The following is a 13,131-nucleotide window of genomic DNA, read 5'->3' on the forward strand; positions in this document are numbered from 1 at the left end:
GGCTGGGCCAGTCAAGAATGGTCACAGAGTTGTTCTGAAGCCACTCCTTTGTTATTTTAGCTGTGTGCTTAGTGTCATTGTCTTGTTGGAAGGTGAACCTTCTGCCAAGTCTGAGGTCCAGAGCAATCTGGAAGAGATTTTCAACCAAAGATATCTCTATTCTTGGCCGCATTCATGTTTCCTTCAATTGCAATCAGTCGTCCTGTCACTGCAGCTGAAAAACACCCCCATAGTATGATGCGGGCACCACCATGTTTCACTGTTGGGATTGTATTGGGCAGGTGATGAGTAGTGCCAGGATTTCTCCACACATACGCTTATAATTTTCACCAAAATGGTCTATCTTCGTCTCATTAGACCAGAGAATCTTATTTCTCATAGTCTGGGAGTCCTTCATGTGTTTTTGAGCAAACTCTATGTGGGCTTTCATATGTCTTGCACTGAGGAGAGGCTTCCGTTGTGTCACTCTGCCATAAAGGCCTGACTGGTGGAGGGTGGCTGCAGTGATAGTTGACTCTGTGGAACTTTCTCCCATCTCCCTACTGCATCTCTGGAGCTCAGCCACAGTGATCTTGGGGTTCTTCTTTACCTCTCTCACCAAGGCTCTTCTCCCATGATTGCTCAGTTTGGCTGGACGGCCAGATCTGGGAAGACTTCTGGTGGTCCCAAACTACTTCCATTTAAGGATTATGGAGGTCACACTGCTCTTAGGAACGTTGAGTAGTGCAGAAATTCTTTTGTAACCTTGGCCAGATCTGTGCCTTGCCACAATTCTGTCTCTGAGCTCCTTGGGCAATTCCTTTGAGCTCATGATTCTCATTTGGTCTGACATGCACTGCGAGCTGTGAGGTCTTATATAGACAGGTGTGTGCCTTTCCAAATCAAGTCCTATCAGTTTAATTAAACACAGCTGGACTCCAATGAAGGAGTAAAACCATCTCAAGGAGTATCACAAGGAAATGGGCAGCATGTGACTTAGGCTGAGTTCACACGATGCGTTTTTCATGCGTTTCCGCGGCGTTTTTGCAGTTGCGGAAACGCATGAAAAACGCATGGTAGAAGGGCAGCAATGTTCCCCAATTGAAATCCGCATGTGCTGTGCCCATGATGCGGATTTTTCCGCAGCGTAAACGCTGCGGTCAAAAATCCGCAGCATGTCAATTAATTTTGCGGAAACGCTGCTCTTTTGCCGCCATTGACTTGCATTAGACCGCATGGAATCCGCATCACTGTATCTGTTGATGCGCTTCGGGGTTGAATGAAGAAGGACCTTCGCTGACGTCAGAGTCATGTGACGGGTCACGTGACGCTGACGTCGGAAGGTCCTAAAGTCTTCACTGCCGGCAGCCGGGACCGAGCGAAGCAGGACACCGGGGGCCATCAGAGGGTAAAGTATATATTTATTTTTTGACATTTACACACTATATAAATCCATGCCGGTTGCATGGATTTATATAGTGTGAAGTTGACAAGCACTTTCCAAGTGATGCTAAAATCGCTTGGGAAGCGCTTGTCAACCCGCATGCGGAAATGAAAGTGAAGACCGCTTCACATAAGCATGTCCCTGGCAGGAAACCGCATGTACAATCCGCATGTACAATCCGCATGCGTTTTTTCCTGCCGTAGAGATGCAGAAACGCTCAGGAAAAAATCCTGAGCATTTCTGCATCGTGTGCACATACCCTTAAATATGAGTGTCTGAGCAAAGGGTCTGAATACTTATGACCATGTGATGTTTCAGTTTTTCTTTTTTAATAAATTTGCAAAAATTTCTACATTTGTTTTTTTTCAGTCAAGATGGAGTGCTGAGTGTACTTTAATGAGGAAAAAAATGAACTTTTTAGAATTTAGCAAATGGCTGCAATGAAACAAAGAGTGAAAAATTTAAAGGAGTCTGAATACTTTCCGTACCCACTGTGTGTGTATATTTCAGTTTTCATATTGGCCACTGTTACCATTCTACACTCATACTTGCTGGGTTTGTCATTTTTCTGTAAGTCCACATGTCCATTAGCAATGAACAGAATTAGACTATAGCTTTTGTATTGAAGCATCTAATGAGACAGCACGGTGGCTCAGTGGTTAACACTGTTACTTTGTAGCTCTGGGGTCCTGGGTTTAAATCCCACCAAGGACAACACCTGTAAGGAGTTTGTATGTTCTCCCCATGTTTGTGTGGGTTTCCTCCCACACTCCAAAGAGATACTGATAGGGAATGTAGATTGTGAGCCCCAATGGGGACAGTGATGATAATGTCTGTAAAGTGCTGTGAGGAATATGTTGGCGCTATGTAAGCAAAATAAATAAATAAATAATGAGCATCTGAAAAGGCCCGTGTGAAGAAGGAGGGGAACTGTGACAAATCCTATTATGAATGGTGGATCCTGTGTTATCAGCTGTGTATAGTGATTGCAAGAAAAATAAGAATATACTGACTAGTTTTCCTGACACTTAAGGGTAAATAGATACATGTTTGCAAATTAATACTCAGGTCCAGGTGTAACTACACTTCCCATTATACTAAATCCACCTACGATGAAAATGTAGTCATGCCTTTTCAACACATGCTTTGCTGCGACTGCCAGATATTATGTTGTCATAAGTTTGATATGGTTAATTGTACCATTGTGGAATGAAATTGTTATTTCGAGCTTAAAAGGGTGTTCCCATCTCCAAGATCCTATCCCAATATGTAGTAGGTGTAATAGTAATAATAATAATATAATATTTTTTTACAAATGCCTCCAATTAGAAATGTATAGTTCTTCTGATTCACTATGTTGCTTACCCCATGTGCAGGGCATAGCATTAGCTTATATATCAATGGTTATGACCATTCTTAGTGATTTTAGGTGTTAGTGGTTGTAACAATAGATACCTAAGCTGCTAAAATACTCTGAACATGAAGTAAGTAACATAGTGAATCAGAAGAACTATACTACATTTCTAATTGGAAGTGTTTGCTAATATTATCATTAATATATCTATTACATACTGGGATAAGATTTTGGAGGTGGGAATAAAAGCAGTACTTTATTGTGATCTGCCCATAAAGAATTAACTAACCACACATAGTGAGCTAGTGACAAGAGCTTGCCATCATTTAAAGGAGATTTGTCTTATGATAGCATGTCTCCAATTTTATTTTATGCCATTATGGATATAATCATCACAATTTTATAAAGTACTGTGCACAAGTTTTAGGTAGGTGTGGGAAAAACTGCTGCAAAGTAAGAATACTTTAAAAAATAGAAGTGTTAATAGGTTTATCTCTATCAATTAACAAAATGCAAAGTGAATGAGCAAAAAAAATCTAAAAGAAATGAATATTTGGTGTGACCGCCCTTTGCCTTCAAGAGAGCGTTAAAACATCAATTCTTCTAGGTACATTTGCATACGGTTTTTGAGGGATTTCGGCAGGGGGATTGTTGAAAACATCTTGGGAGCCAACTCCAAATCTTTTTTGGATGAAGACTTGTGAAAAGTCTTCTGTTTTGGTAGCTTCCTAGCTCAGGCGCCCTCCCCTCCTCAGTGCATCGTGAGATGCGGCTTCGAGTACACGTGCCACAGCAAGTTGCTTGAGTTCCATCGGACCTCGCGCGACTAATAGTGTAGTAATTTTTGGTTCTTTTTCTTATTCTGGAAATAGCCCAAGTCCTGTCAAAAGTCAATGTAATTTGTGTGTGAGATCTAGTGACCGAAAAAACAAAGCCAGATGTGATAATTGCTACAAATGTATATGCAATGGGCAGCATAAGAAGATATGTGATTCTTGTGCGAAATAGATTCTTGTTTTTTTCATAGTACATAAGTAGATGTTTACATTTTGTTGATTATTAAATATTTTATCATTTAGCAAAGCTGTTGTACCTTAAGTTCTTAAATAAAGTAAAAATTCTTCTTTAATATATGCGGTTTATTTTTTGTTTTAATTGTAAAGATGGGGTCCCATGGACCCCACGTGACTAATAGTGTAAGTATTTTGGTGCAACTAACTGAAGGTTAATAACACTCTGTTATGCTTGATGTCTTTATCCTGCTGTAAACTAAATTTAGAGCTAATCAGATGCCTCCCTGATTGTCATACATGATGGATAAGTATCTGTCTGTATTTCTCAGCATTGATGACCCCAAGATATGGGCAACCTTGAGGACTGTAAACAGAATAGTTGGCCAAGAAAATTTAGTACAACAGATAAGACACATTATACTTAATTCCATTTGAAATCAGAAGATCGGTATATTAAGTTCGAGTCCCTGCATCTGCATGATTTATGGCTGTTAGTCAGCCTCAACACATGTGAGGATTCCCTAACAGTCATAAATCATGCAGAGCAGGGACTCGAATGTAATTTACGAGCACGCTGAAGATACTCGGAAAGCATCCGAGCGTGTTCGGCGTAAGGGCTATACGAGCATGCTCACTCATCACTAGTCAGCAGGACTTTGCGATCTTATTGAAGAGCAGCCTGATATAGAAGCTGAATCCAAAGATGTATCACTTAGATTACTGGGTGCAGCCTTACTGACACTGATTACTGGGCACAGATGTACTGAGTTTTTTTATTTAGCAATGAAGCAGAGCTGAGAAAGATACCAAGCTCAGTATATACAATGTCTATAGACAGTGAGGTGCCCATCACAGGAGGGGGCATGTGGGGCCAGGGCTCACAGGACCAGCTAGTTACAGCAATGATAAGCTACTGGTGCTAAATCAATCATTGTATGCAAACAGCATGGAGCTTGATAAGCAGGCATTGCTGAAATTTAAGTTTTAACCCCTACAGCATGCTGTCTTCAGCTTACATAGCAAAAATCTGCTGACAGATTCCCTTTAAAAAAATTGTGTACTTTTGATTCTGTTTGAAGGCAAAATGTGGTCACACCAATTATTGATTTAATTTAGATTTTTTTCTGTTCATTTGTTTTGCAAATTTTGTTTTTTAATAAGAATAGTGATATGAACCCCGCCGAAAACATTGGCAATATTATAAAAGAAAACAAAAAATGAAACACAAAAACCTGATATAAACAATAGGTCACTTTCTAAGGGTATGTTCCCACAGTCCGGAGCCGGTGCGGGTTTGACTCTGCGTATTATGTAGCGTCAAACCCACAGCGTCCAGCTGTTACAGCATAGTGGATGGGATTTGTAAAAATCCCATGTCCACTATGTGTCTGCGGCACACCCGCAGAAACTGACTTGTGGTGCGTCTTTCCAGATCGCAGCATGTCAATTTCTCCAGCGGTTCTGCTTGCGGGCTTTCCCCATAGACTAACCTCTATGAGGAAAGTCCGCAGGTGAAAAAAAAATGGCGCCGCTCATTTACATAAAATGAGCGGAAGCCCCCAGTGGCTATTCCGCTGTGTTGGGGCCGCAGGCAGCTCCGGACTGTGTGCACATACCCTGATATTAGCTTCCCTTTAAAGCGGCTTATACAAATAAGCATCCCTAATTGACTTATTTGTCCAAAAGTCCCTAAACTCAATTTTAGCAAAATAAAATTGTTGGAAGATTCCTAGTTTAAATCTGATTCTTAAATAACCAAACACTTCAGTTTTTAAACTGCAAACTGAGTAATACCTTATTTTGACTGCATTTGTAGATGTTCTTTGCTATGATTTTGTAGCATTGCTTTCACATTGTTTGCTTTACTGGCCAATTATGTATATGTATAAATAACTTCTTATCATTTAAAGGGAATCTGTCACCAGGTTTTTGCCACTTAATCTGAGAAACAGCATAATGTAGAGAGAGAGAGAGAGAGAGAGAGAGATCATGATTCCAGCGACTTTTAACTTACTAGGCTGCTTGCTGTAGTTTTTATAAAATCACTATTTTATCAACTGGAGAATATCACTAGAGGACTATCAGAATGACAGTGTGCAGCAAGTGATGCATCGCTGGAATCAGAGTCTCTGCCTCTACACCATGCTGTTTTCAGCATGCAGCAGCATGCTGGTGACAGATTCCTTTCAAATTTATCTGAATAAATATATGTTTTGTTTTAGCTTAAAGGGAACCAGTCATGTCCTAGCTATCCTTTAGACTGCCCCCATAGCGTTGTTAGAAATGCAATGTGCATCACTAACAAGCTGTTTTCATGAAAATTGTTGCAGCTATAATGATTTTATAACGTTTAATATACTTAGATCCTACCTGCGTATTCAGTCATGGGCAGGCACAGCATTCACTCACTGGTGAGCTGGCCATCTGCTTATTTATCCACATGCAGCTCCCACAATGCCCCTCACCTGATGGTTTAGTCTGACCTATGAATTTAGAAGCTGCATAAGGGGTGCACGTGTGTGGGGTGGATGCACGTGTTTTCTTCCCCAAAGTGTGTCGTCTTTGTCAAGTGTGGGCAGTTACTTCAGAGGCAGTTAGCCAAGGCAGAAGTCAGGTCACTCACACTTTGACTGCTTACTCTTTTAACCACGTTTTTGTTAGTTTTCACTCTCTCCTCTATAGTCCTTCACTTTCTACTAACCCCTCTAATCCCTACTCCAAGTAAGGAACTCTTCATCTCTTCCTCCATCATCCCCATCCTTCTCACCTCCTCCTCAGAACTATTCCTCAGCATTCAATCCTGTGTCTCCAAACACAGACAGCCACCTCATGCTCTCTCCTGCTCCCACCTGCTAACACTTCCTCTGCTCCTCCTCACTGCCGGCGACATCTCTCCAAATCCTGGTTTTCCTCACCGCATCCCCACAGTCACTTCCGCCTCCTATCCATGATCTGTCACAAACTCTCGCAACCTCTCTAACCTCATACCCATTCACCCAGTCCCCACTTCCCCAGTCGCACTAACGGGAGCTCTATAAAACACTCGCTCCTTCTGAAACAAACTTTCCTACATTCATGATCTTTTCATTACTAACAAAATTTCCTTCCTCACCATCACCAAAACCTGGCTCACCACCTCTGACACAGCTTCTCCAGCTGCACTTTCATACCGTGGATTCTACCTTTCCCACATACCCTGCCCCAACAGCAAACATGATGGAGGAGTAGGCTTTCTCCTGTCTGATACCTGTGCCTTCACCCAAATCCCAGTGCCACCCTCCTTTACTCCCCCCTCTTTTGAGGTGCACTGTGTGCGCATCTACTCCCTTTCCAACCTCCAACTTGCTGTCATTTACCGTCCCTCAGGGTCAGCCACCACTTTCTTTAACCACTTCATCAGCTGGCATATTCACTTCCTTTCCGCTGACATCCCCGCTATCATCATGGGCGTCTTTAACATCCCCATTGACACTTCCCACTCATCTGTCTTTAAGCTTCTATCCCTCACTTCCTCCTTCGGCCTTGCTCAGTGGTCTTCTACAGCCACTCACAAAGATGGCCACACACTGGACCTCATCTTCACTTGCCTCTGTTCCCTATCTAACCTCTCCAACTCGCCTCTCCCTGTTTCTGACCACAACCTACTTACATTCTCTGCCCTCTCCTCTCCAGGTCCACAAACCCCACTCCACAAGCTTGCACGCCCTCGCAGACATCTTAAACACCTTGACCTACACTCACTCTCTGAATCCCTCCTCCCTCTTGCAGACATAAGTTCCTTACACAATGCTGACGCTGCTCTTTTATATAACACCACAAAAGCTGCAGCTCTCGATTTGGTCGCCCCTCTCACACATACCAAAGCTCGCACAATCAATAGGCAACTCTGGCACATCAACCTGACTAAAAAACTGCTACGAGCCTCCCGGGTTGCTGAGCGGAGATGGAAAAGGTCCCACTCCAATGAGCACTTCATCACATTCAAACAGTCCCTCACTACCTTCAAGTCCACACTCACTGCAGCAAAACAAACCTACTTCTTGTCTCTCATATCCTCCCTGTCTCACAATCCTAAACTGCTATTCAACACTTTCTGTTCTTTCCTCCGTCCCCCAGCGCCTCCTCCCTCTCCTCTCATCTCTTCCGAAGACTTTGCCTCATTCTTCAAGCAGAAGATTGACATCAGGCAAAGCTTCTGTCTTTAGTCCCCACAGCCCCATCTCATATCTACCCAACCTTCCTCCTCTAAAACCAGCTTCTCCACCATTACAGAAGATCAGGTTTCCTCTTTACTCTCCAAATCACACCTCACCACCTGTGAACTCAACCCCATCCCATCTCACCTCATCCCTAACCTTACCACCGTCTTCATCCCAACCCTAACCCACCTCTTCAACCTGTCACTAACAACTGGCATCTTCCCCTCATGTTTCAAACATGCCTCAATGACACCCTTCCTCAAAAAGTCCTCCCTTGACCCATCTTCTCTGTCTACCTATCGCCCCATATCACGCCTCCCCTATGCCTCAAAACTACTGGAACAACACGTCCTTCTTGAACTGTCCTCCCACCTCTCCTGCTCCCTCTTTGACCGCACAATCAGGCTTCCGACCGCACCACTCCACTGAAACTGCCCTGACTAAAGTCATCAACGACCTACTAACTGCCAAATTCAAGCGCCACTACTCTGTCCTCCTCCTCCTGGACCTGTGATCTGCCTTCGACACAGTGGACCATTCCCTCTTACTACAGACTCTCTCATCTTTTGGCATCACATACTTGGCCCTCTCTTGGATCTCTTCATACCTAACAGACCGGACATTCAGCGTCTCCCACTCACACACCACCTCCTCAACTTGCCCCCTATCTGTCGGTGTACCCCAAGGTTCAGTTGTAGGGCACCTGCTCTTCTCTATCTACACCTTAGGCCTGGGACAGCTCATAGAGTCTCACGGCTTTCAGTATCACCTCTATGCTGATGACACACAGATCTACCTCTCTGGACCTGATATCAGCTCCTTACTAACCAGAATCCCACAATGTCTGTCCGGTATTTCATCCTTCTTCTCTGCCAAATTTCTAAAACTAAACTTGGATAAAACTGAATTCATCATCTTTCCCCCACCTCATTCAACCTCCCCATTTGACCTATCCATCAAAGTTAATGACTGCCCATTCTCCCCAGTAACAAAAAACATATCCAAGCCCTTTCCACTTCCTGCCGACTCCAACTCAGAAATATCTCCTGGATCCGCACATTCCTCAGCAAAGACTCTACAAAAACACTAGTGCATGCCCTCATCATCTCCCAACTCGACTACTGCAACCTCCTGCTCTGTGGCCTCCCTTCTAACACTCTCTGCACCCCTCCAATCTATCCTAAACTCTGCTGCCTGACTAATCCACCCGTCCCCCTGCTACTCCCCTGCCTCCCCCCTCTGTCAATCCCTTCACTGGCTCCCCAGTGAAGGGGACTTAAGTTCAAGACCCTAACCTTGGCATACAAAGTCATCCACAACCTGTCTCCTCCATACGTCTGTGACCTAGTCTGCCAGTACTTACCTGCACACAACCTCCGATCCTCACAAGATCTCCTTCTCTACTCCCCTCTTATCTCCTCTTCCCACAATCGCATACAAGATTTCTCCCGTGCATCCCCACTACCTCAACATATCAGACTCCTGCCTACCGTGGAAACCTTCAAAAGGAACTTGAAGACAGACCTCTTCCGACAAGTCTACAACCTGCAGTAACCCTCGCTCCACCATACTGCTGCATGACCAGCTCTACCCCGACCTACTGTATCCTCACCCATCCCATGTGGATTGTGAGCCCTCGCGTGCAGGGTCCTCTCACCTCCTGTACCAGTCGCTGTCACAGTTTTGTTCAAGATTGTTTTTGCTACATATACCCCTTTTTCACATGTAAAATAAATGGAATAAATGGCGCTATAATAATAATAAATAATAATAATAATATAGAGTACTTGAAAATGGGAAAAAAATTCCAAGAACAGTGAAATTACAAAAAAAAGTGCAATTCCACAATTGTGTGGGTTTTTTTTTTGTTTTTTTTACCATGTTCACTAAATGCTAAAACGGACATGCAATTATGATTCTCCAGGTCATTACGAGTTAGCAGATGCCAAACATGTATAGGTTCATTTTTATTTAAGTGGTGAAAAAAATGCGCCATTTTACGAGATCTGTAGCGTCTTGCATTTTTCGGGATCTGGGGCCGAGTGAGGTCTTATTTTTTGCTCGCCGAGCTGATGTTTATATTGATACTGTTTGGGGTAGATCCCATGATTTGATCGCCTATTCTTGCTTTTTATTGAAATATTGCGGTGACCAAAAAACCTAATTCTGGCTTTTTGATTTTTCTTTCTCGTCACGCCGTTTACCGATTTGATTATTTATTTTTATATTTTGAAAGATCGGGCATTTCTGCACGCAGTGATACCAAGTATGTGTATTTTTTTATTGTTTTATTTTTAATGGGGCAAAAGGGGGAGTGATTTGAACTTTTTATATTTTTTTTACATTTTTTAAAAAACTTCTTTAGCAGGGGTGCAGCCCTGTTATGTGTAGCAGAAATGCTCCTCTGCTATGAATGCTGGCCACGGGGCAACGCTCATAGCAGATTTGCAGTGACAAGCATGTGGGTCTCCTGCAGACCCCTGGTTGTCATGCCAACCCATCGGCGCCCTGCGATCATATGACAGGGGTGCCGATGGGCGTGTTTTGTGATGCGGTTCCAGCGCGATCATGTTAAATGCCGTGGACAGAGATTGACAGCGGCATTTAACATGATAAAAGCCGCGGGTGGATCGCGATCCCTCCCGTTGCTATTAGGGGCACACAACAGCTGATCAGAACAGCTGTCATGTGCCTGAAAAGATGCGGACTTGGCGCTGGAGCCCACATCAAAGGGAAGGAGGCGACCTATTACATATAGGTACGTCATAGGTTGTAAAAGGATTAAAGATAAAATGTTAAAAGAATTTTGCTACTCTTACCATAAGGCTATGTGCCCACGATGCAGAAATGAAGCAGAAAATTTCTGCAGCATTTCTACATCTCTCTGGCAGAAAAAACGCATGCAGATTGTGCATACGTTTTTCCTGCAGAATACATGCGGATTCACATGCGTACCCACATGCGTTAACTTGGAAAGTGCTTGACAACTAGGTCACACTATATAAATCCATGCACAAGGCATGGATTTATATAGTGTGACCGTAAAAATAAAAAAATAAAGCTATACTTACCCCCGATCCCCCGCCGCGTGTGCTGTCGCGCTCGTCCTTGCTTCTTCCGGGTTGCCGGCATCTCGCGAGACAGCCTGCGGTCACGTGACCGCGACGTCATCTCAGGTCCTGGAAGGAGAAGCGCTGCAGGGGCCGCCGGACACGTGAATATAAACTTTATTTATTATTTTATTCTTTTTTTTACAGGTACAATGGTACCCAGGTCTGGATGAGAGTCTTCTCTCCTCCAGAACTGGGTACCATCCGCACATAGAGACGCATAAAATCCGCTTGTACAAATGTACAGACACGAATTCTATGCGTCTCAATGCAAGTCAATGGCGGCGCTTCCGCAAAATTAATGAACATGCTGCGGATTTATTTGCGCTGCAGAAACGCTGCGGAAAAATCCGCAGCATGTGCATTGACATTGTGGAATGCCATTGGGGACCATGGGGTGCGGATTACCATGCGTTTTTGATGCGTTTCCGCTGCGGAAATTCCACAGCATAAATGCATGAAAAACGCATCGTGTGCACGCAGCCTAAACAGCATAAAATACAAACAGGCTTCTTTATTTAAAAAGAACTATGTTTTGCAATTTTTGCTCATATTTTATTCCCCCTGCTTCCAAGTATTCCATTCTTTGTTTGTTTGTTTTTATTAAACCCACCATATGATTCAAGAGATATGGTGTTATTATTTAGGGTATGTGCACACATTGAGTATTTGATTTCAGAAATTTCTGCAACGTTTCTGCATCCCTTGGCAGGAAAACGCAACCTCAAAAATGTTGCGTTTCTGTTGCATTTTTGCCTGCTTTTTTTCAGTGCATTCAATGAGGGAAAAACACAGGCCAAAACGCGCAGAGAATTGATGTGCTGCAGAATTTTTTTCGGCACCAAATCTGTAAATCAAAATACTCAACATTTGCATGACACTTCAGGTTTCTCATTCACTTAGCTGGCATCAGGTTTTGTCACAAATCTGCGCAGAAAAAAAAAAACGCGACAAAAACGCACCAAATCTGCAATGTGTTCTCACAGCCTTAGTGTCAATTTTTATGCTCTTCGCCAAGAGTTTGTGGCTCACAGGATTTTCTGGTCTTTAGCCTGCTCTGCATTATTACACTGTGAGTCATGTTTCTTTGTAAAAGTCAGAAAAATTAGAGCTAAATTAAAATGTCAGATTTACAAAAAAACTGGTCACTTTGACATGGCAACAAGTCCTAGTTAAACTCTTCAACATTTCTGGTTTTCCATCAGACTTGTAATAACATTGTTCTATGCAGTATGCAGCCCAACTAGAGGAGAAGGTTGTAGAGAATGAATCTTGGTATCTAATTATATACACGCTAACCCAGCATCAGTGAAGTAAGGTAAAAGCAGAAAGTGAGGGACTTTGTGAGAAATATTATTTAACATGCTTTGCATTTCTGCTGAGAAACTGTTTAGATTAGAGGGAATCTGTCAGAAGAATCATCCCTTCTAAGTAGTGATGAGCGAGTATGTTTTGTTAACCCTTTCGGCGAGTATGCTCGGGCCGAGCTCCGAGTAGTTACAGCTGCTCGCTGATATGGTTGAATCGCTCCCGTGTGCATGATTTGCGACTGTTTGACAGCTTTATTACATGTGAGGAATGTATAAGAAATAGACATTACGCACATGTATCAAAGCTGTCAATAAGACTCAAATCATGCACACGGGAGTGATTCAAACATAACACCGAGCAGCTGTAACTACTCGGAGCTCGCTCGAGCATACTCGGCGAAAGGGTTAACAAAACATACTCGCTCATCACTACTTCTAAGCCATCTATATGGGCATGTAGGTCATAGGAAACTGAATAAAAGGATACCTTGATATCTGTGATTCAGTGTCTTATTCCAGAGAAATCTATGTTTTTCTTATACAGTACAGACCAGAAGTTTGGACACACCTTCTCATTTAAAGATTTTTCTGTATTTTCATGACTATGACAATTGTACATTCACACTGAAGGCATCAAAACTATGAATTAACACATGTGGAATTATATACTTAACAAAAAAGTGTGAAACAACTGAAAATATGTCTTATATTCTAGGTTCTTC

The 13,131-nt window shown here is 42.9% G+C and overlaps 1 protein-coding gene across 2 annotated transcripts in view; it reads left to right on the forward strand.

Moving 5' to 3' along the window:
* Window positions 1-13,131, forward strand: part of EPS15L1 (epidermal growth factor receptor pathway substrate 15 like 1) — a 280,928-nt gene that overhangs the window by 98,857 nt on the left and 168,940 nt on the right. The gene's annotated exons all lie outside the window — the stretch shown is intronic.

Source organism: Phyllobates terribilis, unplaced genomic scaffold (genome assembly GCF_046119375.1).
Source record: "Phyllobates terribilis strain yellow unplaced genomic scaffold, ASM4611937v1 Scaffold_1__5_contigs__length_1240528914, whole genome shotgun sequence".
Lineage (NCBI taxonomy): Eukaryota > Metazoa > Chordata > Amphibia > Anura > Dendrobatidae > Phyllobates > Phyllobates terribilis.